Raw genomic sequence first — 14,106 nt, forward strand, 5'->3', positions numbered from 1 at the left:
GGTGAGCAAAGAAATATTGGTTGTTGGCCACCATATCAATGAGATTTTGGGCTTCCTCTGCCGTTTTCATTAGTTGTAAAGAGCCTCCTGCTGAATGATCCAAAGCCTCTTGAGATTTCAGTGTCAGGCCTTCATAGAAATTCTGCAATCTGTCCCACTCACTGAACATTCCCGGTGGACACTTCCTGATTAGAGCTTTGTATCGTTCCCATGCCTCATACAAGGGTTCAGCATCCATTTGTGTGAATGTTTTCACTTCAGTCTTCAATCTAATAACTCTTTGTGGTGGGTAAAATTTTGCAAGGAACTTAGTTACTAGATCATCCCAATTGTTGATGCTGTCTCTTAGGAAGGATTCCAACCATTGAGTGGCTTTATCTCTGAGAGAAAAAGGAAATAACAGTAGCTTGTAACTGTCAGGGTGCACACCATTGGTTTTGATAGTGTCACAAATCCTTAAGAAGGTGGACAAGTGTTGGTTAGGGTCTTCAAGTGGTCCTCCTCCATAAGAACAATTGTTTTGAACCAAGGTGATGAGTTGTGGCTTTAGTTCAAAGTTATTTGCATTAACATTTGGGGTGAGAATGCTACTCCCACAATGTCTAGGATCTGCACATGTGTAGGAAGCCAAAACTCTCCTTTGGGGCTGACCATTGTCGTTGGCCACTCCCACTTTTGGATTTGTTGGATTTTCCTCCATTTCTTGGTTCTCTTCTCAACCTCCAAAGTGTTTCAGGATCAAAAGGTATGGATTCATCGCTTCTTCCTCCTGACATAAACACAGAACCAGGAACCAAAATTAAGCACTCTATTGCTAGAGTGAAGTTAGTGTTAACTTAAGCAAAACTTCAAACAGTTAGTATGCTTAGTAAAAAGAAAAAGAAAAAGTGCTTAATCTAGACCACCACCTCACTTAATCATTGTCAACCTAATCAATCCCCGGCAACAGCCCCAAAAACTTGATGTGTGAAATACGATCCAACACAAAACTCACCGGCAAGTGTACCGGGTCGCATCAAGTAATAATAACTCACATGAGTGAGGTCGATCCCACAGGGATTGAAGGATTGAGCAATTTTATTTTAGTGGTTGATTTAGTCAAGCGAATCAAGTATTGGTTGAGTTGTTTGCAATTGGCAGAAACTAAATTGCTTGAAATGTAAAGGGAGAGGGGTAAAATGCAGTAAATTAAAGAACAAGAAAGTAAAAGTGCTGAAGCTTAAAGAACAAGTAAAGTAAATTGCAGAAACTTAGATTGCAAGAAATGTAAATAACTGAAGCTTAAAGTGCAAGAATTGTAAATTGCTTGAATTATAAAAGGAACTGGGAATTGGGATTGTAGAATTTAAACAAGAACAAGTAAAGTGCATTAAACAAGAAGGTAGAAAATTTAATTGCAGTGGAGTAGATCTTAAACAGAAAAGTAAAATGCCCTGAAAGATTAAGAAAACAAAAAAGCAATGCTTAATTTGCAGCAATTTAAAAGTGGTTCAAGATTTCAGGAGTGGAAGAGACTAGATAACAAGTCTAGATCTCAAATCCTTCCTTGATCTGACAAGAACAATTGCAAAAGAAATAAAGAAAGGTAAATTGCAGAAAGAGTAGAAGAAGAAGCAATGAACAGAAAATGAAATTCAATTATGCAGAAAGTTTAAGAAGAGATCTCAAGGTGAGATTGAAACAGAAGTTCTTCAATTCTTCACCCAAAATCCAAAGCAAGAAAATTAAAGAGTGCTCAAGTAAGAACAAGGAAGAAGAGAGATCAATTCTCCTTCCCAATTCTCTGAAATCTAAATTCAAAAACAAAAAGCTTAAAAATGAAAATGAGAGTTCAAAGAAAAATCAAAAGTAAAGTCTAAAAAAAAGAAGAAGGTAAAAGTCCTAATTACATCAAACTAACTCCTATTTATACACTTTCTATTCTTGGATATGGGAATTTGGATGGGCTTTTAATTTGGTGAAGATTTGAATTTAATTGGATTTTTGGTTGATTTTTCAGCCCATGAGTAATTTGCTTCCAGGGGGATGCTCAGCTCACAAAGTGAGCTGAGCTTTGAGACTTAGTGTGGGGAGGCCTTGCGTAGCGTGCTGTTGCTTGGGGGAGGCATCAGGGGAAAGCTCAGCTCACAAAGTGAGCTGAGCATTGGTGTCTTGGTGCCAAATTTGTTGCGCGCCTTGTGTTGCTGGACCGTGCCAATTTTGTTGTGCACTCCACTCCCCCTGGCCATGTCAAGATGCGCTAGTGTGATGCCCATGGGTAGTGCTCAGCTCTCCAAGTGAGCTGAGCCTTGGGGTATTCAAGGGAAGGTCCTTGGTTCGAGACTTGCTGAGTGCATGCGCTGCCCATTTCTTTGGTTTTCTTGTGGTGCCTTACTTCCTTGCTTCCTCAAGGTGTGGAGTTCGAACCTTGGGGGATGCATTTGGCCATTTTTTGCTTATTTTTCCTTGTGAGTAGCGCTCCCCCCATCCCCCTTTGGTCATGGGTTCAACTCTTGGAGAATGCACTTACAACTCATTTTCTTTGAATTATTCCTTGTGGGCTCTCGATACTGCTCACTTTGTGAGCTGAGCTTGGTCTTTCCTTTCCTTGTTTCTTGGTCTTGTGTTGTGCTCAGCTCACTAAGTGAGCAGAGCTTTGTGCCTTGGACCCTTGAGAGAGAGTGTAGCGCTCCCTTGGCGAGCTTGGTGCTCTTGGAGAGAGCTTCATGGTTTGTTGCGCCACACTTCCTCCTTTCTTGGCCACACTTTTTCTTCCATGGGCCACACTTCTTAGGCTACGCTTTCTTTTTTTCTTCTTTTCTTCACCTATAATTAATCAAAACAACCAATCAAAGTATCACCAAATTCACAAGGTTTATAAATTATTAAAAATCAATTAATTTTAGCCTAAACCTCATGATTTAACATCAATTATATGGTAGTTGTTTGATTCAAAGAAGTCATGCATTTCCATTCCAAATTACTTACTTAGAATGCAAGAAAGTGCATAAAACCAAATAAAAATAAAGAAAAGGGCTAGTAAAACTAGGCTAAGATGACTTGTCATCACCCAGCACTCGCGAGTTTGAAGCTCGTCACAGCCATCCCTTCCCAGATCCTACTCGGAATACCACAGACAAGGTTTAGACTTTCCAAATCTCAGGAATGGCCATCCATGGGTTCTAACTTATACCACGAAGATTCTGATTAAGGAATCCAAGAGATACTCATTCAATCTAAGGTAGAACGGAAGTCGTTGTCAGGCACGTGTTCATAGGGAATGATGATGACTGTCACGATCACCACATTCATGTTGAAGTGCGAATGGATATCTTAGAAGCGGAATAAGTTGAATTGAATAGAAAAACAGTAGTACTTTGTATTAATTCATGAGGAACAGCAGAGCTCCACACCTTAATCTATGGTGTGTAGAAACTCTACTGTTGAAAATACATAAGTGATGAAGGTCCAGGCATGGCTGAATGGCCAGCCCCCATATGTGATCAATATGATCCAAAGTTCAACTAAAAATCATAAGATGTAAATACAATAGTAAAAAGTCCTATTTATACTAAACTAGCTACAAGGGTTTACAAAAGTAAGTAATTGATGCATGAATCCACTTTCGGGGCCCACTTGGTGTGTGCTTGGGCCGAGATTGAAGTTTACACGTGCAGAGGATTCTTTTGGAGTTGAACACCAAGTTGTAACGTGTTTTTGGCGTTCAACTCTGGTTCGTGACGTGTTTCTGGCGTTTAACTCCAGACTGCAGCGTAGAACTGGCGTTCAATGCCCTTTTGCGTCATCTAAACTCGGCCAAAGTATGGACTATTATATATTGCTGAAAAGCCCTGGCTGTCTACTTTCCAACGCAATTACAAGCGCGCCATTTTGAGTTCTGTAGCTCCAGAAAATCCACTTTGAGTGCAGGGAGGTCAGAATCCAACAGCAACAGCAGTCCTTCTTCTACCTCTGAATATGATTTTTGCTCAAGTCCCTCATTTTCAGCCAGTAAATACCTGAAATCACAGAAAAATACACAAACTCACAGTAAAGTCCAGAAATGTGAATTTAACATAAAAACTAATAAAAACATCCCTAAAAGTAACTAGATCCTACTAAAATCATACTAAAAACAATGCCAAAAAGCGTATAAATTATCCGCTCATCACAACACCAAACTTAAATTGTTGCTTGTCCCCAAGCAACTAAAAATCAAATACGATAAAAAGAAGAGAATATACTATAAATTCTAAAATATCAATGAAACATAGCTCCAATCAGATGAGCGGGACTTGTAGCTTTTTGCCTCTTGAATAGTTTTGGCATCTCACTTTATCCATTGAAGTTCAGAATGATTGGCATCTATAGGAACTTAGAATTCAGATAGTGTTATTGATTCTCCTGGTTCAGTATGTTGATTCTTGAACACAGCTACTTTATGAGTCTTGGCCGTGGCCCTAAGCACTTTGTTTTTCAGTATTACCACCGGATACATAAATGCCACAGACACATAATTGGGTGAACCTTTTCAGATTGTGACTCAGCTTTGCTAAAGTCCCCAATTAGAGGTATCAGGGTTCGTAAGCACACTCTTCTTTTGCTTTGGACCTTGACTTTAACCGCTCAGTCTCAAGTTTTCACTTGACACCTTCACGCCACAAGCATATGGTAGAGACAGCATGGTTTAGCCGCTTAGGCCAGGATTTTATTCCTTTAGGCCCTCCTATCCACTGATGCTCAAAGCCTTGGATCCTTTTTATTTACCCTTGCCTTTTGGTTTTAAGGGTTATTGGCTTTTTGCTCTTGCCTTTTGGTTTTAAGAGCTTTTGGCTTTTTCTGCTTGCTTTTTCTTTTTCTATTTTTTTTCGCCATTTTTTTTCTACAAGCTTTTGTATTCACTGCTTTTTCTTGCTTCAAGAATCATTTTGATGATTTTTCAGATTATCAAATAACATGTCTCCTTGTCATCATTCTTTCAAGAGCCAACATATTTAACATTCTAAAACACCAATTTCAAAAAGACATATGCACTGTTCAAGCATTCATTCAGAAAACAAAAAGTATTGTCTCCACATCAATATAATTAAACTAAGTTCAAGGATAAATTCGAAACTCATGTACTTCTTGTTCTTTTGAATTAAAAACATTTTTCATTTAAGAGAGGTGATGGATTCATAGGACATTCATAACTTTAAGACAAAGTTGCTAAATACTAATGATCATGTAATAAGACACTAACATAGATAAGCACTTAACATAAAGAAAATAAAAAATAGAAAATTTGATAACAAGGAATGAGTCTACCTTAGTGATGGTGGCGTTTTCTTCTTGAGGAACCAATGATGTCCTTGAGCTCTTCTATGTCTTTTCCTTGTCTTTGATGCTCCTCCCTCATAGCTCTTTGATCTTCTCTAATTTCATGGAGGATGATTGAGTGCTCTTGATGTTCCATCCTTAGTTGTCCCATGTTGGAACTCAGTTCTCCTAGGGAGGTGTTGATTTTCTCCCAAAAGTTCTGTGGAGGAAAGTGCATTCCTTGAGGCGTCTCAGGGATTTCTTGGTGATGAGCTTGTTCATGCGTCTCTTGAGATCCATGAATAGGCTCTCTTGTTTGCTCCATCCTTTTCTTAGTAATGGGCTTGTCCTCATTAATGAGGATATCTCCCTCTATGTCAATCCTAGCCGAATTGCATAGATGGCAAATGAGGTGAGGAAAGGCTAACCTTGCCACAGTGGAGGTCTTGTCAGCCACCTTGTAGAGTTCTTGAGGTATAATCTCATGAACCTCCACCTCTTCTCCAATCATGATGCTATGGATCATGATGGCCCGGTCTATAGTAACTTCAGACCGGTTGCTAGTGGGAATGATTGAGCGTTGAATGAACTCCAACCATCCTCTAGCTACAGGCTTAGGGTCCAGTCTTCTCAGTTGAACCGATTTGCCCTTTGAGTCAATCTTCCATTGAGCTCCTTCCAAACATATGTCCATGAGGACTTGGTCCAACCTTTGATCAAAGTTGACTCTCCTTGTGTAGGGGCGTGCGTTCTCTTCCATCATTGGCAAGTTGAACGCCAACCTCACATTTTCCGGACTAAAATCGAAGTAATTCCCCCGAACCATGGTGAGATAATTCTTTGGGTTCGGGTTCTTACTTTGATCATGGTTCCTAGTGATCCATGCATTAGCATAGAACTCTTGAACCATTAGAATTCCGACTTGTTGGATGGGGTTTGTTAGAACTTCCAAACCTCTTCTTTGGATCTCATGTCGGATCTCCGGATACTCATTTTTCTTGAGTTTGAAAGGGACCTCGGGGATCACCTTCTTCTTGGCCACAACATCATAGACATGGTATTGATGGGCTTTGGAGATGAATCTTTCCATCACCCATGACTCAGAGGTGGAAGCTTTTGTCTTCCCTTTCCCTTTTCTAGAGGATTCTCTGGTCTTAGGTGCCATCAATGGTAATGGAAAAACGAAAAGCTTTATGCTTTTACCACACCAAACTTAGAATTTTTGCTCACCCTCGAGCAAGAGAAGAAAGAATAGTAGAAGAAGAAGAAGATATGAAGGAGAGGGAGAGAGAGTTGTGTTTTGGCCAAGAAGGGGAAGAGAGGGATGTGTTGTGTGAAAATGAAGAAGAATGGAGAGGTTTATATAGTGGAGGGAGAGGGGTTAATGTTCGGCCATATGGGGTGGGTTTGGGTGGGAAAGTGATTTTGAATTTTGAAGGTAGGTGGGGTTTATGAGGTAGGTTTATGGGGAAGAGTGGATGGACATGAGTGGTGGAATGGGTAATAGGGAAGAGAGCTTTGAGGTGATTGGTGAAGGGTTTTGGGGAAGGGTGTTTATTGGGAAGAGAGAATGAACATTGAGAAGAGGGAAGAATATGAGTGGAGGTAGTTGGGGATCCTGTGGGGTTCACAGATGCTGAGATGATCCTGTGGGGTCCACAGATCCTGAGGTGTCAAGGATTTGCATCCCTGCACCAATTAGGCATGTAAAAGGCCTTTGCACGCAATTTTGGCGTTTAAACGCCGAATTGGTGCTTGTTCTAGTCGTTCAGCGCCCAGATGCAGCATGTTTCTGGCGTTGAACGCCAGTTCTATGCTTGTTTCTGGCGTTCAGCGCCAGCTTTCCTCAGTGTGCATTTCTGGTGTCTGAATGCCAGAATGCTGCTTGTTTCTGGCGTTCAAAGCCAGATCCATGCTCTGTTCTGGCGTTGAACGCCAGCCAGATGCTCCTTACTGGCGTTTAAACGCCAGTAAGCCCTTCGTCCAGGGTATGATTTTTCTTCTACTGTTTTTGATTCTGTTTTTTATTTTTCTATTTATTTTGTGACTCCACATGATCATGAACCTAATAAATCATGAAAGAACAACAAAAATAAAAATAAAATTAGATAAATAAAGATTGGGTTGCCTCCCAACAAGCGCTTCTTTAATGTCAGTAGCTTGATAGTGGGCTCTCATAGAGCCTCACAGATGTTCAGAGCATTGTTGAAACTTCCCAACACCAAACTTAGAGTTTGGATATGGGAGTTCAACACCAAACTTAGAGTTTGGTTGTGGCTTCCAAACACCAAACTTAGAGTTTGACTGTGGGGGCTCTGGTTGACTCTGTTTTGAGAGAAGCTTACTGTGCCTCTTTTCCATATTTACAGAAGGGTGACCTTGAGTTTTAAACACAAGGGAGTCCTCATTCAATTAAAGGACTAGTTCACCTCTGTCAACATCAATCACAGATCTTGCTGTGGCTAGGAAGGGTCTTCCAAGGATGATGGATTCATCCTCATCCTTCCCAGTATCTAGGATTATGAAATCAGCAGGGATGTAAAGACCTTTAACCTTTACTAACACGTCCTCTGCTTGTCCATAAGCCTCTTTTCTTGAGTTGTCTGCCATCTCTAATGAGATTCTGGCAGCTTGCACCTCAAAGATTCCAAGTTTCTCCATTACAGAGAGTGGCATGAAGTTTATTCTTGACCCAAGGTCACATAAAGCCTTCTCAAAGGTCATGGTGCCTATGGTACAGGGTATTTGGAACTTTCCAGGATCCTGTTCCTTCTGAGGCAATCTCAGTTGATCCAATGCATTTAGTTCATTGGTGAACAGGGAAGGTTCATCTCCCCAAGTCTCTTTACCAAATAAATTGGCATTCAGCTTCATGATTGCACCAAGGAACTTGGCAACTTGCTCTTCAGTAACATCATTCTCTTCAGATGAGGAATACTCATCAGAGCTCATGAATGGCATAAGGAGGTTCAATAGAATCTTCATGGTCTCTAGATGAGTCTCAGATTCCTTTGGTTCCTCAGAGGGGAACTCCTTATTGATCACTGGACGTCCCAAGAGGTCTTCCTCCTTGGGATTCATGTCCTCCCTTTCCTCCTTGGATTCGGCCATGATTGTTATATCAATGGCCTTGCACTCTCTCTTTGGATTCTCTTCTATATTACTTGGGAGAGTACTAGGAGGAGTTTCAGTGATCTTCTTACTCAGCTGGCCCACTTGTGCCTCCAAATTTCTAATGGAGGACCTTGTTTCATTCATAAAACTCAAAGTGGCCTTAGATAGATCAGAGACTAAATTTGCCAAGCTAGATGGATTCTGCTCAGAATTCTCTGTCTGTTGCTGAGTGGATGATGGAAAAGGTTTACTATTGTTAAACCTGTTTCTTCCACCATTAGTAAAGCCTAGTTGAGGCTTTTGTTGATCCTTCCATGAGAAATTTGGGTGATTTCTCCATGAGGGGTTATAGGTGTTTCCATAAGGTTCACCCATATAATTTACCTCTGCTATTGCAGGGTTCTCAAGATCGTAAGCCTCTTCTTCAGAAGATGCCACTTGAGTACTGTTGGATGCAGCCTACATTCCATTCAGACTATGAGAAATCATATTGACTTGCTGAGTTAATATTTTATTCTGAGCTAATATGGCATTCATAGTATCAATTTCAATAACTCCTTTCTTCTGAGGCGTCCCATTACTCACAGGATTCCTCTCAGAAGTGTACATGAACTGGTTATTAGCAACCATGTCAATAAGTTCTTGAGCTTCTGTAGGTGTTTTCTTTAGGTGAATGGATCTACCTGCAGAAGTATCCAATGACATCTTAGCTAATTCAGACAGACCATCATAGAATATATCCAAAATGGTCCATTCTGAAAGCATGTCAGAAGGACACTTTTTGGTCAGTTGCTTGTATCTCTCCCAAGCTTCATAGAGGGATTCACCTTCTTTCTGTCTGAAGATTTGAACATCCACTCTAAGCTTACTAAGCTTTTGAAGAGGAAAGAACTTGGCTAAGAAAGCCGTGACCAGCTTATCCCAAGAGTTCAGGCTATCCTTGGGTTGAGAGTCCAACCACACTCTAGCTCTGTCTCTTACAGCAAAAGGGAAAAGCATGAGCCTGTAGACTTCAAGATCTACTCCATTAGTCTTAACAATATCACAGATCTGCAAGAATTCAGTTAAGAATTGAAAGAGATCTTCAGATGGAAGTCTATGAAACTTGCGTTGCATCAGAGAAACTAGTTGAGGCTTAAGCTCAAAATTGTTTGCTCCAATGGTAGGGATGGAGATGCTTCTTCCATGTGAATTGGAATTTGGTGCAGTAAAGTCACCAAGCATCTTCCTTGCATTATTATTATTTTCGGCTGCCATCTCCTCTTCCTTTTCGAAAATTTCTGTAAGGTTGTCTCTGGATTGTTGTAATTTAGCTTCTCTTAGTTTCCTCTTCAGAGACCTTTCAGTTTCAGGGTCTACTTCAACAAGAATGTTCTTGTCCTTGCTCCTGCTCATGTGAAAAAAAGAGGACTAAAGATACCGGGGATCCTCTTTACCACAGTATAGAGGTTCCCTTGTGTGAGTAGAAGAAAAGAAGAATAAGAATGTAGAAGAGAAGAATTTGAACTCAGAGGAGAGGAAGGGGTTCGAATTTTGGGGTGAAGAGAAGTGTTAGTAGATGAATAAATAAATAGAAGGAGATGGGAGAGAGGGAATTTTGAAAACTAAATTTTGAAAAAGAGTTAATGATTTTCGAAATTAAGATAAAATTGAAATTAAAATTAAAAATTGAAACAATTAATTAATTAAAAAGAATTTTGAAAAAGAGGGAGGTATTTTCGAAAATTAGAGAGGGATAGTTAGTTAGGTAGTTTTGAAAGAGATAAGAAACAAATAAAAAGTCAATTAGTTAGTTGAAAAAGATTTGAAATTCAATTTTGAAAAGATAAGAAGCTAAGAAGTTAGAAAAGATATTTGAAAAAGATATGATATGAAAAGTATGATTAAAAAGATATGATTTTGAAAAAGATAAGATAAAAAGATATTTTTGAAAAGATATGATTGAAATTAGTTTTGAAAAAGATTTGATTTTTAAAATCACAATTAATGACTTGATTCACAAGAAATCACAAAATATGATTCTAGAACTTAAAGTTTGAATCTTTCTTAACAAGCAAGTAACAAGCTTGAAATTTTTGAATCAAAACATTAATTGTTGATAATATTTTCGAAAATTATGAGATAAAATTAAGAAAAATATTTTTGAAAAATATTTTTTTAAAATTTTCGAAAATAAATTAGAAAAAATGAAAAAGATATGATTTTTGAAAAAGATAAGATTTTTAAATTGAAAATTTGATTTGACTCATAAGAAACAACTAAAATTTTTTTTTAAAAAGTTTTGAAAAAGTCAACTCAAATTTCGAAAATTTATGAGTGAAAAAGGGAAAGATATTTTTTTATTTTTGAATTTTTAATGTTGAAAGAGGAAAACATCAAAAAGACTCAATGCATGAGGTTTTTTAGATCAAAACAATGAATGCATGCAAGAACACTATGAATGTCAAGATGAATACCAAGAACACTTTGAATGTCAAGATGAACATCAAGAACATATTTTTGAAAAATTTTTTATGCAAAGAAAACATGCAAGACACCCAACTTAGAAATCTTTAATGCTTAGACATTAAGAATTCAAGAATGCATATGAAAAACACCATGCAACACAAAACAATATAATATGAAGATCAATCAAGAAGGTTTATCAAGAACAACTTGAAAATCATGATGAATGCAATACATGAATGCAATTTTCAAAAAAAAAATGCAAGATGAGTATGCAATTGACACCAAACTTAAAATTTGACACAAGACTCAAACAAACAGCATAAAATATTTTTGGTTCTTATGATTTTATGATTTTTTTTTTGTATTTTCTTTTAAATTTTTTTTCAAAAAACATATAAGAAAAAGAAAATAAGAAATTCAAAATTTTTAATAAGAATCCCAGGAATCTTTCAATGTTGGCCTAAAGCTCCAATCCAAGGCTTAGGCATGGCTTAATAGCCAGCCAGATTTAGGATATAAATCAGGCATGCAACAGCTGATATTCCAATTAACTTGCCTCTATGCTGATGGTTGGAAGCCACAGTCCAAAAGAATTAGACGTGGCTTCACAGCTAGCCAGGCTTCAACATGCTTCATGAAACACTAGAATTCATTCTTAAAAATTTAGAATAATTTTCGAAAACAGATGAGAAATTTTTGAAAGATTTTTGAAAAATTTTTGAAAATAAAACAAAAAGAAAATTACCTAATCTGAGCAACAAGATGAACCGTCAGTTGTCCAAATTCGAACAATCCCCAGCAACGGTGCCAAAAACTTGGTGCACGAAATTGTGATCCCTAGTAATGGCTCCAAAAACTTGGTGCTCTAATCTTAATTCATAATTTGTCACAACTTCGATACAACTAATCAGCAAGTGCACTGGGTCGTCCAAGTAATAAAACCTTACGTGAGTAAGGGTCGATCCCACGGAGATTGTCGGCTTGAAGCAAGCTATTGTCACCTTGTAAATCTCAGTCAGGCGGATTCAAAGGGTTGTAGAGTTTTCATAATTAAAAGATAAATAAAACATAAAATAGGATAGAGATACTTATGTAATTCATTGGTGAGAATTTCAGATAAGCGTATAGAGATGCTTTCGTTCCTCTGAACCTCTGCTTTCCTGCTGTCTTCATCCACCATCCTACTCCTTTCTATGGCAAGCTATATGTCAGGCATCACCGTTGTCAATGGCTACATCCTGTCCTCCAGTGAAAATGGTCCAATGCGCTGTCACTGCATGGCTAATCGTCTGTCGGTTCTCGATCATACTGGAATAGGATCCATTGATCCTTTTGCATCTGTCACTACGCCCAGCACTTGCGAGTTTGAAGCTCGTCACAGCCATCCCTTCCCAGATCCTATTCGGAATACCATAGACAAGGTTTAGACTTTCCGGATCTCAAGAATGGCATCCATGGGTTCTAACTTATACCACGAAGATTCTGATTAAGGAATCCAAGAGATACTCATTCAATCTAAGGTAGAACGGAAGTGGTTGTCAGGCACGTGTTCATAGGGAATGATGATGACTGTCACGATCACCACATTCATGTTGAAGTGCGAATGGATATCTTAGAAGCGGAATAAGTTGAATTGAATAGAAAAATAGTAGTACTTTGTATTAATTCATGAGGAACAGCAGAGCTCCACACCTTAATCTATGGAGTGTAGAAACTCTACCGTTGAAAATACATAAGTGATGAAGGTCCAGGTATGGCCGAATGGCCAGCCCCCATACGTGATCAATATGATCCAAAGTTCAACTAAAAATCATAAGATGTAAATACAATAGTAAAAAGTCCTATTTATACTAAACTAGCTACTAGGGTTTACAAAAGTAAGTAATTGATGCATAAATCCACTTCCGGGACCCACTTGGTGTGTGCTTGGGCTGAGCTTAAAGTTTACACGTGTATAGGCTTCTTTTGGATTTGAACGCCAAGTTGTAACGTGTTTTTGGCGTTCAACTCTGGTTCGTGACGTGTTTCTGGCGTTCAACGCCCTTTTGCGTCGTCTAAACTCGGCCAAAGTATGGACTATTATATATTGCTGGAAAGCCCTGGATGTCTACTTTCCAACACAATTAAAAGCGTGCCATGTTGAGTTCTGTAGCTCCAGAAAATTCACTTTGAGTGCAGGGAGGTCAGAATCAATAGCATCAGCAGTGCTTCTTCTACCTCTGAATCTGATTTTGCTCAAGTCCCTCAATTTCAGCCAGAAATACTTGAAATCATAGAAAAACACATAAACTCATAGTAAAGTCCAGAAATGTGAATTAAGATAAAAACTAATAAAAACATCCCTAAAAGTAACTATATCCTACTAAAATCATACTAAAAACAATGCCAAAAAGCGTATAAATTATCCGCTCATCAGTCACTAACGTTCCAAGGTGCCCCTACTTCCCTCGTTAGAGTCCACGTTAACTAAGTTAACGTGGCTTCTAACAAGGTAATGATAGCCATCTCCAATGTTAGTGACAAAGGTGAGGGTTACTAACGTTGGCTCATCATCCTATCCTCAACGTTAGCTTCACGTGGCTCATAGTGGCTCATTGTGGCTCATTCCAACGTTAGTGACAAAGGTGAGTGTCACTAACATTGGCGATTGTTTGCTTTCTCCACGTTAGCTTCCACGTTAACTAAGTTAACGTGGCAACTAACGTGGCTCATTGTAGCCTGGCCAACGTTAGTGACAAGTGATGTCACTAACGTTGGCTTCTCTTTTGCTTCCTAACGTTAGAATCCACGTTAACTGAGTTAACGTGCTCTTAACGTGGCCACTTATGAGCTTGGTCCAACGTTAGTGACAAGGTGAGTGTCACTAACGTTGGCCTTATTTCTTTCTTCCACGTTAGAGTTTACGTTAACTTAGTTAACGTGACTCTTAACGTGGGTATGATAGCTTTCGAGGCGTTATTGGCGATTACTTTTCTCATTAACGTTGCAAGATAGCTCCCATTCCACATTGGTGGTCACGTTAGTTAGACTAACGTGGCTGCTATTCGTGGCTCTTTCTTGCTTCCTTTGTCCTGAAATCAAGCAATAAAGTGCATCAAAGTTCTAATCCACATCCTTAGACATGCATCATCCAATTTGTCATCTAATTCATGAAAAATTCTCATGAAATCATGTAAAGTGCACAATGTATGCTTAATCAAGATGTAAGTGAAATTCTACCCAAACTTGCTTATTTTCTAAGAAAAGCATGAAACTCCCTAAAACAGT

At 38.7% G+C, this 14,106-nt stretch overlaps 1 non-coding gene across 1 annotated transcript; it reads left to right on the forward strand.

Annotated features, from left to right (window-relative positions):
- Window positions 1-9,150: 9,150 nt before the first annotated feature.
- Window positions 9,151-9,258, forward strand: LOC112760587 (small nucleolar RNA R71). The gene has a single exon (XR_003181020.1). It is a non-coding gene; the product is annotated as a small nucleolar RNA R71 (small nucleolar RNA).
- Window positions 9,259-14,106: the final 4,848 nt, after the last annotated feature.

The sequence above is a fragment of the Arachis hypogaea genome, chromosome 16 (assembly GCF_003086295.3).
Source record: "Arachis hypogaea cultivar Tifrunner chromosome 16, arahy.Tifrunner.gnm2.J5K5, whole genome shotgun sequence".
Classification (NCBI taxonomy): domain Eukaryota; kingdom Viridiplantae; phylum Streptophyta; class Magnoliopsida; order Fabales; family Fabaceae; genus Arachis; species Arachis hypogaea.